At 41.0% G+C, this 21,971-nt stretch overlaps 1 long non-coding RNA gene across 1 annotated transcript; it reads right to left on the bottom strand.

Annotated features, from left to right (window-relative positions):
- Positions 1-20,126: 20,126 nt before the first annotated feature.
- On the bottom strand, positions 20,127-20,697 carry LOC146798991 (uncharacterized). The gene is made up of 3 exons (XR_014969224.1): positions 20,642-20,697; positions 20,421-20,550; positions 20,127-20,336 (listed from the first exon to the last, which is right to left on the bottom strand). It is a non-coding gene; the product is annotated as an uncharacterized LOC146798991 (long non-coding RNA).
- Positions 20,698-21,971: the final 1,274 nt, after the last annotated feature.

The following is a 21,971-nucleotide window of genomic DNA, read 5'->3' on the forward strand; positions in this document are numbered from 1 at the left end:
TAGCTCCATTGATCACTCAACATTATGTTGATAACTTCATTTTGGTGGGTGATTGTAATGAAGTTTTTGATCCCTTTTTGGATAGATGTTCAGCTAGCGGTTACATTCCACATAAATCACAAAAGTCTTTCACTCACCTCATTGCACAATACAAACTTACTGATGCCTGGAGACTCTGCAACCCCACCTCGCGAGAATACTCGTTTTTCTCACCCCCTCACCAAACGCAATCTCGACTAGATTATTTTTTTATCGCACACCACCTTACCCAGTCCCTTATTTCTTCTGACATAGGTTCCATTTTAATTTCGGACCATGCTCCAGTTTCTATTACTTTGGATGTATTACGGAAGCCTCTTTCCATTAAAAAATGGCGTTTTAATAACGCTCTCCTTCTTGATGCACAATTTGTCTCTTCTTTTACATCTTTTTTTCACGATTATTTTTTGCTCAATCATACAGGTGAAGTTCCATTTCCTGTAGTTTGGGATGCTTTCAAAGCCTCAGCCAGGGATTTTATCATTACCTATGTTTCACGTAAGCGAAAGAAAGCCCAACAAGATACTAATGTTCTACTCTCCAAAATTAAACAATTAGAGCACTTATATTATACTTCTAAATCAAAGGATTGCTTAAACGATCTCATCTCTGCCAAACTTCAATTTAATAAAGACTCCACATTTAATGCCTCTGATTTTCTATTAAAGACCAGCGCTAAATTTTATGGTGGGCAGAATAAGGCTGGTAAATTGTTGGCCAATTATTTAAAGGTGAGACAAAACAAAGTCACCATTGAATCTGTTTATGGTCATGATGGGTTATTGAAACATAAAAGCGATGACATCTTACAAGAATTTTTACATTTTTATGAAATGTTGTATTCTTCAGAAACATCCTCGTCTGAGCAGTCCATTTCCCAATTTTTGTCAACCATTGCTTCTCCTTTCGATACTCCTCCAGACCTCTCTTCTTTAGAATCCGATCTTACTCACAGCGATCTCCTTCACGCTCTCCATACTCTCAAACATGGGAAAGCTCCGGGGCCGGACGGCTTTACTGTTGAGTTTTTTGTCCTGCTTTGCAAATTTGCTAATCCCCAAATTACATCTGCTTCTCTCTACCTTTCTTCAAACTGGTTCCGCTTCTGTATCCTTCTCTGATGCCCTTATTTGTATTATCCCGAAACCGGGTAAGGATCCACAGCACTGTAAAAATTATCGCCCTATTTCTCTAGTAAATATTGATTATAAAAAAATTTCCAAAGCATTAGCTTTACGTTTGGAGTCTTTCCTACCCGAGCTTTTAGGGAAAGAACAGTCTGGCTTTGTTAAGGGCAGATTGTTGTCGGACAATACTAGAATATTTTTTGATATTATTTCTAAGACTTCACACTATCCCCATTCCCTCGCAGCAATAGCTTTGGATGCGGAAAAAGCTTTTGATCGGGTTGAATGGCCGTATCTGTTTAAAACTCTGAAGTGGTTTGGGTTTGGATCAAAAATTTCTACCCTGATTTCCTTCCTTTATTCTTGTCCTAGAGCAGCAATTTCGGCAAATGGGGGCTTATCCTCTTATTTTTTACTAGGGAGAGGGGTTAGACAGGGTTGCCCACTTTCACCCTTTTTGTTTAATCTTGCTTTAGAACCCTTTCTTTTGCGAATACGTCAGAATGATAGTATCCATGGTTTTACCTTTCATAATTCCAACATTAAAATGGCAGCTTACGCTGACGATGTCTTATTATTCGTATCCCAACCAGATACCTCCCTCCCAACATTTTTAGATGAAGTTCATTCTTTTGCTCAGGTATCTGGTTATAAACTAAATAAAGATAAGTGCGAAATCCTACCACTTACTAAAATGACTTTTAAAGATGACTTCTCTGCTTCAGGATTTACTTGGAGTCCTAATTCTATTAAATATTTAGGCCTTAATTTTCATTCCTCTCTTTCGGGTACTGTCACTAAGTGTATGGACGACTGTATACAAAAATTATCTACTCTTACTAATAAATGGCATCCTCTCTACCTATCGTGGTGGGGAAGATTAGACACAATTAAGATGATGCTCTCTCCCATTGTTTTGTTCACTATATCCAACATACCTCTTGCTATTCCTTTGAAATATTTCAAGAAAATTAACTCTATTCTGTCTTCCTTTTTGTGGGGACATAAAAAATCTCGTATGTCTTTATATAAGCTAATGCGCTCTAAAAGAGAGGGTGGGGTGAATTTCCCAAACTTTTCCTTGTATCATAAGTCCTTCCTATTACATCAAGTCTCTCATTGGATTGAAGACTCCTCATTATCCTCCCCTCTCTGGTTGACTTTAGAACAGTCTTTCATTTCTCCTTTTTCCTTCAAAGAATACCTTATGTTTTCACGTAGACCTCAGTCTATTTCAACTCCCATTCTTAAACACACTTTTAAACTTCTTTCTTGTTCACTAGATTCATCTTTTTTTAATCAACCTATCTGGCATAACACAGCTATTTTGATCAACAATAAGCCAATTTTTTGGAAAACCTGGAGAACTCGTGGCCTTATTTGGGTGCGGCAATTGTTTCAGCATACTCAGATTATTTCCTTTGATTTAGCTGCCAATTCTTTCAATTTACCTCTTTCTTTTCGAGCCAAATATTTGTTACTGACTCGCGCTGTACAGCAAGCTTACGAGGCTCATCTTGCTGTACCTTCTTCATCAATCCACGCACCTTCTGATGTGTCCTCGTTGAATTCTTTACTACTTAAACATTCTAAAGCTTCAAATATATACGCCCTTCTCCACACTCAGTCCTTCCCCCGCATTAAAACCGCGACAGAGGAAGAGTGGGAAAAAGATTTTACATCCTCTTGGTCCATTCAGTTATGGGACAAACTGTGGTTAAAGATTCGTAGATCTTCTAGAGCTGCCAACACTACTCAAACATAATTTTTTATTTATAATCGTTTATTGTTTTCACCACTCACCCTTAGCAAACACTTCCCAGATGCCTCTGACAAATGTTGGTCCTGCTCCTCACCATGTGCAGGCCTTTTCCATATGCTTTTTGGTTGTCATCATGTACTTAGTTTCTGGCAGAAGGTTTGGTCTCAAATTAATAAGATTTTTTCCTCCACTCACTCCTTTTCCTTATCTCACATTTTTTTAGGAAGTCTTTCTCCTATCTGGGTTCATTGCACTTGTAGTGTTAGGATAATTGACTTGCTATTAGCTGTAGCATTTCAACAAATAACTAAAAATTGGAAAGATTACACTAAATTATCCTATAAGGCTTGGTGGTATGCTGTTTGCTACAATCACAGATTGGACACGACTTTTGTTTATCCCTTAACCTTAGCTAGCAAGCGAAGAGAATTGTGGAGCCCAGTTACAGTATTTTTTGACTTAAGTGCTTGTACCTCTCTGTCCTTATCTCCGTTACAACAAGAAGTTTCTAAACCTCCATAACTTCCTGTTATTGTTAAACAAGGTTTTATTTTTTCGTTCTTTCTTTTTTAACTTTCCTTTGCTTATATTGTATATCTCATATCCCTTTTTATTACCTTATTTCATATCGAGTGCCAGTTTTTGCTTCTAATTATTTTGAATCTTTGATGTTTCATATTACAGCCTATGTTATTGCCATTACTTATCCTGATATTTGCTTTTGTTGTTATGCTTTTCTTATTCTTATGTCTTATTTTGTAACATTTGAACATTTTCTTTCAATAAAAACTTTCTGAACTTAAAAAAAAAAGTTATGAATTTGGGAGTGGACTACCACTACAAACTTGAGAAATACACGGAAGATATGTCAAAACTAGGCCTGGGCTGAATTTTCGATTTCACTGGCAGTAAAATCAGAGGAATTTTGGTAATTCTGTATCACTCTTGCAATGCTGAATTACTACAAAATTTAAATTCCAGCGCTTTGCTGGTGGAATTGAAAATGATGCAGTGGTTTCTAAAGTTTAGAAAACACTGGATACCACTAGGTGCCCATACACTGCTGTGATGAAAAGTTTTAGGGACTGATTTAGAGTTTGGCGGACCATGTTACTCTGTCACAAACGGGGCAGAAATCCCGTTTGACGTTTTCCAAGTCTATTATTTCCTAAGGCACTTGTAATAAGCCAGACGGGCTAGCCCTCACTTTTGTGATGGAGTAACCCATCCGCCAAGTTCTAAATTAGGCCCTTAATCAGTGCAGGTATTTGCCTGTGCTGTTTTCTTAGAGAAAAAGGCATGCTCGCATCCATTTTTGGATGTGAGGGTACATTTTGCAATAAGAAAGTATTCCAAATTCCTACTTCACCCCGTTGTGGAATTCCACAGAATCTCGTGGAATTTTAATGTAGTTCTACAGCATTCTTCAAAATCAAAGTCCTCAAATCCCATCCACCCCTAATCAAAACATCATTCTGAGAGTACCTCTGCATAGCCCCTAGTATCTATGGCACAAACAGCAGACAATTCCCAGAGAAGTGTAGTTTAAGTTCAAGCAGACCCAACAATTTGAATGTAAAGAACGCAACTAAATAAAATTTCCACAGCAATTTAGAAAAATAGAGAAAAGGTTACGTGATCTTAAAGACACCAAGTTAACATTGTTCCAGATGTCGTTTTGTGGCTCGCAAAGACATTCGACCTCACCATTGTACAAGGTTCTACCTTTGGACCTAATCACATTCCTGGAATTCAAAACCCTCCGGCAGAGCAAGGTTGTATGCTTGCAGGTCTCCACAAGACTGAATACCTTTGCCACAAGGTCCTGCTGAACCAGTTTTCAGCATTACAAAAATTTCCATTAAACCAGATTTACTTTTGTGCCTTGGGTGCGACCTCCATGGACAGGCCTCAGAACCTCTTCCTGGTTGTTCAGAGGTGGAGAAATGACAATGTGCCAACATGTTCCAAATGGTGGACTAGTCTTTAAAGTCAGTTCCTCAGCCTTTAGGTTGTCAGGCAGGCTTCTAGGCAGCAGGTCCATCTCCCGCCAGGTCACCTGTAGGATCTGGTCCTCTTTGGTTTGTTAGGCCCTTTTGGAGTCAAGAAAACTTCTGCTTTTTGTGTCCCTTAAAGAGGCAACTAGGAGGCAAACCACCTTAATCGGAGAGATGCAGCGGCAGAGCTTCACACACCAAACACCCCCCTTATAAATGCATTTTCTGCTAAATAGTTGGGTATAGGTGATTTCAGTTGGGTGTGGTGAGGTGTCTGTTGGATTTCACAGTCTTTTTAAAAATCTTTCAGGAATGTAGCAGGCACTAATATCATGTATGACACCACACTTAGCATCATTTACCAAATACCCTGTCAGTGTCCTCATCAGTTACTTAACTGTTTGTCTCAGCATATCATTGTACATTCATGTTTCTATTGTGTGTATTTGCAGCCAGTATACATTTTGTGCATGAGAAAGGTGGGTAATTTGCTCCACTATGCAAGATGTTCAAGAGCTGTACACACCACATTCATGTGTTTCATAGGCAGGGCACCAGAATCTAAGACTCTGTGGAAGTAAACTTCACTGGTGCATGGTAACTGCTCACTTTCTACACTTTGCAGAGCAATATGTGACAATCAACCAATGCAGGGTTGGGGATAAAGGAAAAATGTGAGAGAGAATGTGGTACCTCACTCACTGATGCAAAGGGCGTTGGTGTATGTTTGGAAGATATCCAGTAACCCCTGATTTAGACTCACCCACTTTGAATACTTAAATAAAATCTACCCTACCTCTGTGGTGTTCCATATAATGTCCCCACAGTAACCTCAGAATGTCCTAGATTTTTTGTGGATGTCACAGAGCATCTTTATATGACGTATACGTGTAGACTGGTACAGATATCCTGGTATGTGGTGTTCCAGAGACTGCAGAGGGGCAGTGGGCAACTAGTTAGACTGAAATGTAACGCTGCATAGTGGACCTACAACTACACCTCAAGAGAGAAGTGTATGAATTCCACCTGAAGACAATGGGATTAAATCTGACCAGAAAGTGAATTGCAATTCCTTGGAAACAACTTAGATGGACATAATTTGACGTGTGACAGAAAGACATGAAAGAGTATGCGATTGCAGAACAACTATGTATGGTTGCAGTGTGAATGAATCCTAAGGTGGAGGAAGACTGAACATGTGGAATAATCTATGTGAAGAATTAGACCTTATTAAGAATGGTAATGCTGCTAGTTGATAAGCTGAAGATCCTCTGTTCTAGACCGCCAAACAATCTAATTGAGTTAAAATGTAATACATCTGATAGACTGCTTGTGAATCCTTGGTTGTGCACGAGAAACATGCGCTGCTGATGACCTAGTGAACTGTAACAAGATTTAATTTTTATTATCTATGTACAAAAGACACAAAATGTTGAAAAGTAAATCAATTAAAGATAAATATTGTGCGTATCACTTGTGTTCTTGATTTGTCTTATTGTGAACCGATGTTGCAGTGCTACATTTTCATTTTCTCAGCACATAACTAGTGAAATAAAGTAGTGCTTTTGGTGTTATGTATTCTAGAGAAACACTGAAAAAATGCCGAAACCCCTTTTGATAACCATAAGTGCAGAGCATGAACCCATGGATATGGGGAGCAAAAAGACACTCATTCTACCTTATCCAAGCATAGAATGTTTGGGCCCAAGACCACTACATCAGGAAATCCAGGTAAACAGTCTTTCCAAGGCAAGTCTGCCCAGTGTTATTCGATCATGTCAGACTTGCTTATGGGGAGTTTGAAAATGTTTCTACCCTGAAACATTTCCTGAAAAAGGTAAATCAGTCACTGATGCCCACACAAAGATCTACTCAGATCAACTGTGGGGTCAGAAAAGTGCAGGGGGAAAAAGAAGACAGTAAAGTATAGATACCATGGGTTAATGAGACTGTTAAGGGAACTAGCTGTGGCACAAAGGATAATTCACAACTTCATGGTAAAAAGATACCTTATGACCAATGAAGAAGAAGCTTACTGCTTCTACCTCTGCATCACACTGCATCGCTGGTGCTTTTAAACAGAAAGTAACAGGCCCAGCCTCTGAAACCAGTCTTAAGAAATAGTTACAAAAGCAGTTACAGAAAACCCAAATTGTATCAGAACAGAGCAAGAGACCCTTATGAACAATATATCCCTCTACCAGAGAACTGATAGTAATGGTTTTGGTATATACGCTCACAAGTGTGGAGCTTCGGAGCTTACCAGCCCATTGAAAAGAGTTAAAAGTAAACCACAACTGAGAAAAAGCCAGTAGAAACCCCAGTACTTTGTCTGTAGAACTTGATTCTGCTGGAGTCCAAAAGGACCTTCCTTGATGGTTCAGACCTTTACATACACCCACTTATAAATAACACCATGGGGAATCCTCCAGGCTCCGGAGAGGTCAAATGAACTTTTCCATCATGTGGAGAATTGGAGCTCCTGAGGGAATAAAGTCACCAAAACATCATGGACATTCATAAATTGTGATCGGTCAATGATGACAGGCTAAGTTAATTTAAAAGGCTTTATTTTTATCTGTAAGGTTAGAATCTGAAATTTATTCAGTTTATTAATTTAGAGAAATAAGAAAAGAGATTAGAAATCAGCAACCAAGACATGTGTTCCATAAAGAAACCCAGTGAGCTAGCTAAGGGACCTATTCTTCATAAAAACCCATAAAGAGTTCAGTTGGAAAGGAGCAGTAATTAAGGGACGAACTTCTCTTAAAGAGTAGTTCTGGCAAACGCAGCCAAGTTTCCCACAATTGCAGTAGCAACTCTTTTAGAATAGCGATCTGTGCTGTAGCATCAATCACAAATTGATAAAGGAATCACCTCAAGATATCTGAAAGAAATAAACTCTCCATAAAGAAGAGTCCTGGGCAGGGAAGAAATCAGCAGCAAGACCACTGGATGGTTAACAGGGAAAGAAGAGGATGTGTTGGTAACTAACTAGGAACACTCGTTATTATAACATACTAATACATCTATCTATTTCCAAAGACGTCTTCACTGGATGTCCAATCAGAACAGCTCATAAGGTGGTGTTGTCAGACATACGATGCATCTTCTTCTGATTCCCACAGTCTGCATTATTCTCATCTGGATTGATACCATTTTCTAGCATAATTGTTTTATGGGGAGAGGTTCCCATGAGAACCCTCTTACCTAAGCTAAAGGTGCATTATGAGTTTCAATGCAGAAAAAAAGGCTAGTCCGCGAATATGAAAACATATATCAAGTTAATTTGAAACAATCATCATTTGTTCTCACAGTTTCAATGAGTCTATTATTCTTAGTGGAAATGATATAACAAGGAGCTAAAGGAACGAAACCATAATATTGAACTCAACACATTTCTAGGATGACATCAATGTTAGGCTGTTGCACAGAATATTTTTCAATGAGCAAAGGTCGAAAAGAAAGCCTCTAACCTAGTCACTGCACAGGTTAAAGTGCAGTTGCTTGGTGCACATTTTTTGGAAAGCATGCAATTATAAATAAAGCATTTCTAATAACCTCTTTCACGTCTACATTTCTCACTCTATATTTTGTTTTTATTTTTTTGGTTTACTAAAGGTATTCACACATTTTGCGAGTCATTTTTAAAATGGGCATTTCATTTGTATTTAAACATGTTCTAAATTGCCTTTCTAATATGATAAAATATGTTGATTTCTAAATATATGGTAATTTCTCTCAATTCTGAATATAAATGTAAAATTAAAGAAGCTGGAAGGAAAATGGGGCGGGATGTTCCGAGTAATAATTTCCCTTGCTGTAGGGTTAGCCTATTTTTATCTACCCCATGGTTTTAATGATGCTACAACACCATTGCTAAAAAAAATTCTGTAAAAAAGTTACAAAATCAGATAGTCTACAAAACAATTTTAGAAGAAAATCTGTGTGAAATTAATCAGAAATTAATTGGAAAGTAGACACGTTGGAAGAGAAAATGAAACTGGTTTCTAGTCGGATCTCTGCTGTAGAAAAGAGAAAGGGTGACCCGTAACAAACCGGTCAGACAATCCATGAACATATTGCACATAAAGGGCTCTGGAAAGCTGAGATAATGCTATAAGCTGATGACAAAGTTTGACTGGAATGCCAGTGATTATTTTAAAAATGCTCTGCAAAAAACAGCAATGCTGATAATATACCTATTGTTTGAGATTACTTTGAAGAATAAATCTGAGGGCTGCTGATTAATGAAGGCAGTTGTAAAAGGAGAAAAGGAAATTACGTATTGAACGAAAATGAGAAAACTTTATCCACCGTTGCCAAAAAAATGATCCAAAGAAAATATCCCAGGAATTCTGGTGGTGAGGGAAGATGTTAAAATGATTATGAATAGAAAATAACTTCTGAATTGGCAAAACATTTTCAACACGCATTTGACGAAGATAACAGAGTTGGTAAGTACTTAGCTTAGAAAATTAAAACTAAATCCCTTGTACATCACATTCAAAGGCTTCAAGATCCAGTGGCCAGACAGGTTGAGGGAAGCTCCCTCTGATGTCATCAGGTTTAAAGGTCATGTGGCATCACTTCCTGTGATGTCATTGGAGGTGTCCAAAGGATGTGTGTTGTCACTTCATCTGCTCTTGACATTTTGGTGAATTGAAGTCTATGCCCATAATTTACTTTTATACGTTGAACATATTGCCTTTTTTGACACAATTACAAAGCAACTTCTCTAGGGATTTTGGGATCTCAGAATACAAACTTAATCATAAGAAGACAAAGGGATTTTAACGCTTCAAAGTAAAATGTTATTACTGAAACTCAGCAAATGTACCCCTCCCTTTGTTTGATACCGAGGGACACAGATAAGTGGTAAAGCATCCTCAATGTACAAGCCTCATACTTCCATACCCTGAAGATGCTGAGGAAGATTTTCAAATTACCTTAGCCTTAGAAGGTCCAATAAATCTTATTGAGATGTTGACCTTCCCACGTTGCCACTTTCTATTTCAATGCCTGTCATGCATCCTAAACCACCTTTTTTACTGAACTCAATGGTATATTTTCATCATTCATATGTGCTAGAAACTTGTCACCCATATTTAGAGGAAAATTCTTACCATGTTAGGAAAGAGAGAGTGGACTTTACCAGAAACTGAATTATGGGGCATATGTATCAAACGATTTTTTAATCGCAAACGCTGCGATTCGCAAAATAACAGCGTTTGCGATTAAAAAATCGGTAATCGGGATGTATGAGCCAAATCCCATTGCAAAATTAAGGAATTGCTAATTTAGCGATTTCTTAATTTTGCGTAAGCATTTAAGAAATCGCAAATTGCGATTTCTTAAATGATATGTAAAAAGCACCCAAGTTGTGCGAATTATCCTTAAGAAATCACAAATTACCACCAACTTCCAGTTGGTGGTAATTTGCGATTTCCTTTCAAAATGCACATTTTTGAATTTTGCAAAGTGCCACGTGGCGCTCATACATGCCCTTAGGGCATGTATGTGCGCCATATGCACACACATGCTCATTTCAGGGGTGCATCAGGGTGTCATCATGACAACCTTGCACCTTTGAAATTATTCTCAAATAGCGATTAGCAAACTGCGATTCGCTATTTGAGAATTACTTCCCATTCATTCCTATGGGTCTCCTGGCCCATAGAAATGAATGAGAAGGTATTCCTTAATTGCGATTTCGCAATTTGCTAATCGCAATTAAGGAATTTTAAGAAATCGCAAAAAGTTTTCAATTTTTTAAATACATCCCGTTTTGCAATTCTCAAATAGCGATTCTTTAAAAATCGCTATTTGAGAATCGCAAATGGTGATGTTGATACATATGCCCCTAAATCACTTGGCTGCCTTTGCTCTTTATCTGCAACAGGTTTTCATCCCCCCCCAAGTAGTCCTACATTTTCTCACTTATTTTGTGAAGAATGGCATAGGGATCATGAATTGACAGGGTTGTACACAAATTTTAAAGCATTACATTTTTCATAAATGTGAAATTAGTTCTTACTATGCCTCTGTACTCGCTACGTTCAGTGGACAAGAAAGGTAAAAAGAATTAAAAGAAGCTGGATGTGTGCCCCTCTGGATAAAACAAAGGGGCATATTATCAAGCGGCAGCGATAATTATCGCTGGCTGCTCTTAGTGTGAGGATTTTTATCGCTGGCTATCGCTGTAAATTATCGCCATGCTAGCGCTGTATTAACAACGCATAGCACAATGGCGATAATTATTCCAGCAATAGCGGTGTTTTCCATGGAACATCGCTGGTTTTCCAGCAATGTTCCATGGAAAACGTCGATATCCTTGATGATAGGGCCTGTGGTCTTAGCCACACAATCCACCCCCCATTGTTAGGTACGCCTTAGTCAGGAATTTAACAGACGTTAAATTCCTGCGTTAAGGCATACTTAACGCGATTTCAAATATCGCTACCCCTCATTGATAATATCGCAAACCTGCCTTTGCGATATTATCCCATGTTGTTTTCACTGCCACGCCTCCTTTGCATCTCATTATCGATGTTAGGCGAGGCGTGTGGAAAACTGGCGCTAAGTCAAGGAATCACGCGCTGGCGTGTCCTTGATGATAATGCGATAAAATAATTGCCGCTTTTTGCCCGAAAACAGACGCTATGCGGCGATAATTTTATCGCGGCCCCTTGATATGCCCCAAAATACGTTCCCTACCAGTGGAAATTACTCTAGAAGTAGAGTTAGATGGTTTTACTGGGGAATATATTTTGCGCATCAATAATGACAATTAATATGACTTTCTACCCTCGATTTTGTATATATAGGTTGAAACAAATTTTAAATGATACGTAAAAGTGAGTTTTTAATAAGGGTGGGGTGGGCGAGTGAAACACACTTATCTGCTCCTGTGACCTTGTGTTCAATGATTGCTAGGTCACTAAAGCGCGAGATGTGGGCCCTAAAGATGGAAAAACATGAACATGGAAGACATCTTTTATTACTGGACGCTATGGCAAATTCCTAAGGGTTGAAGACCACTTCAAGACGTTTTACAGAGACTGTGACTCTCTGAATTGAATTTAATGATGCATGTGTCTTATCTACTTCCCCCATAAGCAAAGGTTTCATTAAATGCGGGACGTATAATCGTTAAGTCATATCTCTACATATACAACTTAACATGAAAAATCAAACTATTTTATTTAAAGGCATTATTTTTTTTAAGATCTTCCTTGCTTATTAAAAAAAAAGAGAGATACGTTTACTAATTGCCCATTTTTTTAAAAACATTTATGAACTGATTAAAATTCTAAACGTGCAAACAAAGGATAAATAATATGACAATCTGCTGATGCCTTAATTGGTTTTGATATTTGAAAACCTTTCCAATGGCGTTCTTCCGGCGTTTCCTGTTTATAATTATATTGTAATGCACATTGCTCAAACCATGGTGGAGAGGAAGCAGGCATTCTGACAGGAAAGATAAGTCTATATTAAGTAGCACGTGTGCTTTGCTTCTGCTTCCTCTGATTTTCAAAGGTAATCTTATTTAAGCGTTATGCGGTACTATTTGTCCTAGCTGCTCCTTCCAATGCTGTCTTCCTGCTGAGATTATGATGAGCGTACCTACGCAGTTCCAAAAAACAACCATGATGCATCCTGTAACGAGACTGCCACCCCATGTGAAATATCCCGTTAATATTTCAAAGAGGAAACATGTTAGGTGATTCGTTATTGGACATTTTTTCTTCTCTGGAGCGTTTTAAATGTCTCATAAAATGAACGCCAGATGTGCCAATAAACCTGCAGAAGAACTTCAGTTAATTTCCAGAAATGTCTACCACGTCTCTGGCAACCTTCCTGCCAGGTGAGTTTTGCTGTAGTGACCAAATGGGACAATGTGCCAGATGTACAGAACATATCTGCGTATGCAAACACTCCAATTTGGAGTTTGCAACCACAAAAACATTTCTGACAATGTGTAAAACCCATTTTAGGAGTATTAAATTGGGTTTGCTAATGATTACATTTCAGTATTTGGAAGCAGCTTTTTTTTTTAGTGTCCCTTCCAAACTGAATTGGTATCAGATCTATCAATGGCTTGCACTTTAATTTCAGTCACAAGCCATTATAAATTACTGACCCCCAAGTTGGGGCGGTAAAACATTCACAAAGGGGAAGTAGTCCACTTTGGTGACCTCATTTACAAGGTTTTAGAGCAGGGCAGAAACGCAAGGATTCTTGCTGCCCCTCCCTGCATCAAAAAAAGGGCAGGAATGCACCGTAACTATGAGATGCAGCACATTCCTGTCCTTTTCCTTTGCACTGGGGCACAATGGGCTGCCATGCGCCAATGCAGGCCCCCTTGCACCATGGACCCATATCAAGTAGGTCCCCAGTTTTTTGTGCAGCAAGAATTACTACATCGAAAGGGGGAAAAGATGCTCCGACCCAGTTGTTAATACCCCAACTCTTCAGAGACAAAGTATTGTATTTAGCTCACAGCCACCTTCTGGGGGGACACCTTGGGGTCGAAAAAAACGAGAAAAGCCATCCTAGATAGGTTCTATTGGCCAGGGATATACCAGCAAATCAAGAGGTACTGGAAAGAGTGTCCTGTTTGTCAGAAGAATAGCTGGTATACACCCTCACGAGTACCCTTGAGACCCTTACCCTGATTGAGGATCCTTTTGCTAAAGTGGGAATGGACATACTCAGTCCTCTTCTTCCCTCCCCTAGTGGGTATTGCTATATATTAGTCCTAGTGGACTACGCTACGCGGTTTCCCGAAGCAGTAGCCCTCCGAAACCCCAACACCACGCAGGTGGCTAAGGCTATGATCAATATCTTTTCCCGGGTCGGGTTCCCAAAAGAGATCATAACCAACCAGGGAACCCCTTTTCCATCTACATTAATGTGGCAAGTATGTCAATAACTCAACATCAAGCAGATCCGCTCAGCTGCTTATCACCCCCAAACGGATGGTCTGGTGTAACGGTATAACGCCACTTTGAAGACCACCTTAAAAATGTTATCAGATCTTGAAACACGGAAATGGGAGGATATGTTTCCTTTAGAGTTATTTGCTATACGTTGCAGACAGCAAATGAGCTTGGGCTATTCCCCCTTTGAATAACTATATGGAAGACAACCTCGTACTTTGTTAGACATGGTCAGAGAGGAGTGGGAGGAAGAAAAAGACGAGTCCAAACCCCTTTTAGACTACTTCACCAGCTTAAAAACCCATCTAAATCAGATAAGGGACATTGTAAAAACCAATATGGAACAAACCCAAGCAGCCCAGCAAGCTCCGTATGCCAAAAAGACGAAAGAGCGGTCCTTCAACGTAGGAGATCTGTTTCTTATCATGATGCCCGCCACAGAGCACAAGCTGTTAGGTCACTGGCAAGGCCAATATAAAATCTTAGAAGAAGGTTACTCCTAGTCACCTACAGACTAGAGTTACACACCAACAGAAGCCAGAAGGAGTACCCAAATCTACCACATAAATCTGCTAAAGAAATGGGAAGGTCCACACCCTGTTCTAATGGGAACTCCTTTATCGCTAGCAGAACAGAGCATCGATGCAGAATTATCCAAACCACAAAGGCAAGTCTTAAGAGAACACTTACAACGAGTTCGGGAGGTCTTTCCCCTGGTACCCGGAAAGACCGCGATTTTTGAACATCAGATACACACCCTACCAGGCAAAATAGTTCACTTACGCCCTTACCTTATACCAGCAGCAAGAATGGAAGCGATAGACAGAGACGTTTAACAGATGTTAGAACTCGAGGTTATAGAACCGTCCACAAGTGGATGCAACTCCCCGATAGTGATGGTGCCCAAACTGGATGGTTCGATATGGTTTTGTATCGACTTCCACAAGGTAAACAAAATATCCCGGTTTGATGCATATCCCTTACCCAGGGTCGATAAAATGATAGAAAGACTATGGAAGGCACAATACATAAGCACCTTAGACTTTTGCAAGGGGTACTGGCAGGAGCCATTAGGAGAACAGGATAGAGAAAAAAACAGCTTTCTCTTCACCCGGGGGTCTGTACGACTTTAAGGTGCTTCCTTTTGGACTGCATGGTGCTCCTGCCACATTCCAGAGGTTCATGAACATAATACTGCAATCTCATAAGGATTGTGCGGCCGCTTATATCATCTACAGTTCCTCTTGGGAAGAGCACCTAGACCACCTAACTAGGGTTATACAAGCCCTGGGCCAGAGCGGTCTGACTATTAACCCAGCCAAAAGCCACTTGGCTGCAACATCGGTAAAATAGTTGGGCTACCTTCTGGGAGAAGGTTATTTATCACCCCAAAAAGAAAAAGTAGACGCCATCTCCCAAATCCCTTTCCCCATAACCAAAAGAGACCTTAGAGCCTTCTTGCGACTGTTAGGATATTACAGGAGGTTCATCCCACAATTTTTGCAGATAGCAACCCCTTTGACAGACCTACTTCAGAAGAACGTCCAAACAGAGAAGCGGCTCTAACAGCCCTCCCCGTTACAAGTACAGGCCTTTCAGCAACTGCAACAAGTCATCACTTCAAACCGTTTTTACTGAGCCCCGACTACAGTAAGCCTTTTTTTCTTCAGACTGATGCATCAAACAGTGGCCTTGGGGCCGTATTATCCCAGTTAGATGACACAAATCAAGGGAGACCAATCATATATATTAGCCGCAAACTCTTTCCCTGGGAAACTAGGTATGCTGTCTTTGAAAAAGAAGCATTAGCCATTAAATGGGCTATTGAAACTCTCTGATACTATTTGGAAGGAAGAGAGTTTTTGCTAACCAAAGAATATTGCGATGGTTCTTATCTCTCCAGTCCTTCCACTTTACTGTCCACCATAGAAAAGGTAAAGATCAAGCCAATGTAGACTTCCTGTCCAGATACCCTTTGGACTTGTTTCTTTTGGACAAGAAAGTTAGGGGAGGGGGATGTAAGAAAACGCACAAGACCCCTCTACTAAAGCCTGCCTTACCTCCCGTTATGGTGCTGCGGTCTCCTTTTTTTCCTGTGTCCAGCGGACGGCATTAGGGGGACAGAAACACTAAGAAAGGACTGTGTTTCGTCTTCACAGGAAAGGATCTCCACGTCACACTGAACGGACCAATCAGGGAGTGGGAGTGGACAACAAGAGGACCAATCAGCTATCGTAAAAGGGGAGGAGACAGAAAACACGAAGACGACGAGAGGTTTGAGGGCAGAAGAAACTGGGAAGAAACTGACCCCAGAAGAGGAAGCAAGGAGAAGAGACGCCACCGGGGAAGACGTAGCCGAGAAGTAAACTGGAGCCGAAGTAGCCATGGATGTGTGGAGCGAGGAATGGTGGTCACCTGAGGACGCTCAAGAACCGCCGCAACTCTGGAGAGTTGCGGCAAGAGGCGGTACATAAGCGTTGAAAAGGGTGGAGGTGGGGTAACAGGAGACGAAGCCCATACTGATACACTCAGATAGTCATTTCATTCGTTGGATGATTTGTTTTTTATTTCTTCCTCTATTTCCCTCACTCTCTCCTTAGTCGTCATTCCACTCTTTATGCATGGGAATAACACCCTGACGCTGCTCCATCTCTGAGCCTGAATATCGAGCACCCATTCAAACATTTTTTATTTTATTTTATTGTTCCTTTTCCACCAGATTCCCCTCCCCCACCTTCCCTACCTGGGCACAACTCTTCCCACCAGGGTGTGGTAAAAAGGTAGAACGAGAAAACCGCTTCAAGTTATACTTACCGCTTCTTTGTCCTGTTTGTTTACTCCCTCTGCAAGCCTCCTGGGACCCCCTCTAGCCTGCCAAAGCACCTAAAAATAAGGAACAGAGAGAAAAGGAATTAAGTGAAGAAACTTTTATTTTTGTTGGAACCTCATTAAGACAAGAACAGATTATATCATTGGGTCAGAACTGCAAACATATCAGGGACAGGAACACTGAAGCGAATAAATATAATTTTTCCCCCTTCTCTTCTCCCCTTATTTTGAAGAGAATACCTGTATACGCTTTAGCCAACCAGTATTTCTGACACTAAAACACCCCATAATTACACCAATCTGGCCTCCTCGCTTCTGTTTCCGCCCATCTCTCCCACAATTACACCACAAACATTTGTGATTAAATGTAACACAAATAATGCATTTTTAGCTACCCAATGGCACATTAATAGGGACCCCCACACAGGGTGAATACAAAGAATAAGGGCCCAATTTATAGTTTTGTGGCAGGATATTGCATTGAGACAGTAATGGAGTACCCTGTCCCTCAAACTCTTGGTCTGCCTTCCAAATTTTTAGTTGAGCTGATAACTATGTTTATGCAGAGAGCATAAAATGTACTCCATCGGTGTAAACCTTCCTCCGATGGCCTGAGGGAGTATGGGTTTACGTTAAGTAATATATTACCTTACTTTAATCCAACCCCGACTACGCATGGCAGGGGTGTTGCTGGCAGGCACTGAACCCTAGGCTAATGATAACAATGAAAGTGTGTGCCTTTTTGAAAGTAGAGCACAACAGTAGAATCCAACAAAGAACCCTATGCTGCACAGGGCCTTTGGCGTTGCTCAATGGGGGGGCGGCTGCAGGGGCCTAGCTTCTGACCTGACCAGTTAATGGTGGGTGTCTGGCCCCACTCAGCACTGCGGAGGGGCCCCAATGCCCTCACAGTCCCAGAGGGCTCTCCACCTCCAGCTGGGGCACATTACCCCGAACTCAGGAAAACAACAAAAAAAGCTGCTCCTTGCATGCGGGAGCACTTTTTATTATCTGTTTCCCTGCCCACTTCACAGCAGGCAGGAAAACAGATGAAAAGTCCTCTCCCAGTGGGTGAGAGCATTTTTAATGCTCGAGAGATTGGCCTGGGAGGGGCACGCAGCCCCCATCCTCATTTTGCTCATAGACCAGGCCACAGGGGATGGGGTCCCCGGGTCTGACTTTGGCCCAGAATGGGGGCTGCATTCTGCCCTTCCAGTATTTTATTAGACCATCTCCTGGGTCAAAATTGGTCTGGGTAGGGGGTCCCCCTTAAATCGTACACCAGTGCCCAGGGGCGCAGCAGTCCACAGTGCCAAAAGCGGCCCGGGAAGGTTATCATGCGTGCCCCCTTAAATTAAAGGCATTCCCCCCCCGGGACCAGGCCAACCTGGGAGACCAGGCTTGTATTAAAAAACATCTTGATGCAGATCTACTGCAAATTCAGAAACAAAATTGTCCCCCTGCAGGGCTCCACCACCAGTCCTAGGAGGTCAGGGTATTCCTACTCTCCCCACTTTTGCTGTTTTTTGCATTGTTTTGGGAACTCAGGCTCATTTCAGTGTCCCAAGATGGCAGCCCCCACTGCCTTTTTGAAGTGTTGGCAGCCAATTAGACCTCACCTGCTCAAAAACTTTCTAGACCAAGATCCAGCTTTCTGCCAAATTTGGCACTAGTTGTGTCTAAAATCCCTATTGGAGATTGCATAGAGAAAACACATTTTGGGACAACTTTTTTCTCAGCACCCAGTTGACGAATTACCCCCAAACTTTACCGACAGCCGCTAAAGTGATTAGCGTACTATTTTTGAACATTTTGTGAAGCTTCGTCAAATGATGCCAAAGTTATTAGCAAAATAAAAGAAGCTTTGTCTATGTATGGAAACTATGTCCTAGCTATAATTACCTACTTATGACCACCAGTAGGTTATAAAAAAAAATATATACATATATATATTCACTGAAAAAAGTGATGTCACTGACAATGTCATGAATAATATAATATGTGACTTCATCAGCAGTGCATTGCGGGGGCGCGAGTTGTAGTTAGCTCAGCTAACTATAACGGCAGAATTTTTATGGTTTTGTATGAGTGAAATGTCCAACTAACTATAACGTCCCTGAAACCTATGGTTTTTTCAGTGAATTTCAAAGGTTTTTTAAATGCTAATTTGTAACTATAACGTCCCTGAAACCTATGGTTTTTTCAGTGAATTTCAAAGGTTTTTTAAATGCTAATTTCTAATTATTTTCTTCTTTAAACCTATAGCTTTTTCAGTGATTTTAAATTATCACTTCATTGTCAACCTAGTGAAAACAGCCAATATCCTCAATTTTCCAGTAGACATTCCTGTGCAAAAGTTAACACAAAAGCGCCAGTTCCTGATATTTTCAATGAGCAGCCAGATCTGGGGTGCGAACAGGGCAAAAACCACGTTTGCAGTAGGTTTCTAACATCTGCATTTTACTGGTGTAAACCAGGATGACTACCTACAATGTGAAAGGGATCGCAGCCCAGAATCACATCTGAAGTGCAACATATGTCATAGAGTTACTGATAACGCAGCTCAAACACCCATGAAGGCCACAACACTCACTGCCATCAGCCTCAGGACGTCGCCCCAGACTGTCCCCTTCCCTACTACCACCGAGGCAGCGCAGAACAGGACAGCGGACCTTCCAAAAATGGCATGGCCCCTCAGCCACACAATACTTGAATGTTGGCAGATATGGCAAGCAAATATGTGTGAAGGACGCAACTCATCCATCAATAATAATAATGCACACAATACCAAGTGTAGCAGTGATGTGCTGGACAGACCTCACTATACAGATCATAAACCACTCCATCAGTACATATACTGCTGGTGCTTGTAGTGTTCTGGACAGTGGATGCAACCATGTTACCTCAGACAGTGGTGAAGATATCGGCCATGTACCTGTCGTTGTCCCCTGTAAGCGGAAGTGCAGTGGGCTAGTCCAACGTACGCCACTCCAGCATAGGAGTATGAATAAATAAGCCGGGGCTCTGGGCGTGGTTCACTTGTGAACTGTGAAGACCAACGAGTGTGCCAGAGCAGCAGGCTTCACCCTGCCATGAGGCTGCCACCCCCAGCGGCGCTAAGCAAATAATGGGGTAACCCAGTATCCCTCAGAACCTGGGCAGTAAGTTTATAAGGTAACAGTGGTTCTGTCGGGTGAAAGTATTGCTTTTCGCATTAGGCCTAGTCACACATTGTTTAAACAATATAAAACAAATATCATTATACTGAAAACAACACACAGGATAGTTCAAATTCCAAGTAAATTCTTTATATATGAATTGCGTCATTCATATATACATACATTAATATTACCCGAAAGGCCGTCAGGCAATAATGTGGTGACACGAGTGACAAAGTGAATACTAAGTGCTCCGTGACAGTGTGTGTGAAGGTGTGATATGTACAGTAGTTTAAAATCAAAGTTATTCGAAAATGGCCAGGGAAATGCAAAAGTTCAAGCTGCGCAATGGAAGAGTTCTTTCTTTGGCGCAGATTCTATGCAAAGGTCCACGGAATAGTCGACGTTTCGACCCTAGTACTGCACTCTTGAAAGGTCAGTGCGGGTCTTCATCAGGACTTGAAAATAAGCGAGACGGCCTATGAGTAAAAATGGGGGACTTAATTAGGTGTGTGTTAACACTGGAAATATGAAACATGGATTAAGGGTGGTAAATGACTCACCTTGAAAAGAGAAATGGATTCTCAGAATGGACTAAATCTAAGGAGTGGGTGAGTATCCGGCATATGTCTCAGGATTCACTCCAGTGGTATATCGTGTGGATGGGAAGATCAATGTATCTGGTGGCGGTATCTAGAAGATAATGAATAACCAGGGTTTCAATGGGAAACCTATTACAAATTATCCGTGTAGTTGGATAAACTAGCGCATAGATGACGCTCACCTATTGGTTTACGAAGCGCTGTCTAAGTTCAAGCCCTTCTGTCTCCTTAATGTGGGTTAAATAGCTTCATCAGACGAAGTTTGTTTCTGAAAGGAAGCAAGGTTCGAGGTTATGCTAGAATACCTTGGGTCCAAAGGGACAAGGTCTGTGAATGAACGAGATTGGATGGGGATTCACAATTACCTTGTTTGGAAAAACGAACCGCTGGCCTCTGGGTCCTGGCTCGTATGATTGAATAGGTATCTGGAAGATAATGAAAACCCGGGGTTTCAACGGGAAAACTAATTTCAATTATCCATCAGGCTGGATAAACTAGCGCAAGTATGACGCTCACCTGTTGGCTTGCGAAGCGCTGTCTAAATTCTGTCTCCTTAGTGTACTCTTGTTTTCTTCAGACGAAATTTATCTGAAAGGAAGCAAGGTTCAGGTTTAGGTTTGATTGCCTTAAATCTGAAAGAACAAGCTCTATGAATGGACGCGATCGTATGGGGATCCCAATTACCTTATTCGGAAGAACGAACCGCCGGCCTCTGGGTCCTGGCTCGTATGATTTAATCAGCAAGGAGGTCTAACGTGCGTCTGCCTAAATGCTCAGTGTGGCGTGCGCGTGGACGCCGAGCGCTGTCGGTTGCTCAGCAACAGATTGTGCTAACGTCAAAAGACGTGAGTTGTCATGGAGACCAAATGCAAATACGTCATCCGGGGGATCCCATGTGTCAAAGAGTGAATCCTGAGTCATGCGCGGCGCGAACGCCCGCAAACGTCACTACGTATGCTACGTTGCCACCTGTGGCAAGGAGTGTCATACGTTACCATCGTAACAATGTTAAAACGGAGTGTTTTGGATTCAAATACGTCAATGAATGCAACGCTGATGGTGCGTAGCACAAGCGTATGGAAACTTCAATTGTTGAGTGGCCAAATGAAACAGTGCAGTCACACCATTAGTCGTGCATCGTCTGGGCACAATCGTTATGATAAATGAACAATAGATAGGCCAGCATGGGTTGAATGCACAGTGAAATTACACTTAAAGGAAGGAGAAGGTAGTTTGATGATATTATGCTACATAGTGTGATTCATAGCATGCACATTACATGGGTAAGTTCAGGAACCGGAACACAGTACAACAGTAAGTATACAGACGGAAAGTTACACAAGGTGATTGCACAGCATCATGAAAGAGTCAGGCAATGATAGTTAGAGTAGACCCATTTGTTTTGCGATCTCCTCCATCTCATTCAACCCATTCTGGACCGAGTTAAGTAAATGGATCCATCTACACTCCTTGTAATTCAATGATCTCGCAATTGACCCACCCCTGGTGCTA

The sequence above is a fragment of the Triturus cristatus genome, chromosome 9 (assembly GCF_964204655.1).
Source record: "Triturus cristatus chromosome 9, aTriCri1.1, whole genome shotgun sequence".
In the NCBI taxonomy this organism is placed as follows: domain Eukaryota; kingdom Metazoa; phylum Chordata; class Amphibia; order Caudata; family Salamandridae; genus Triturus; species Triturus cristatus.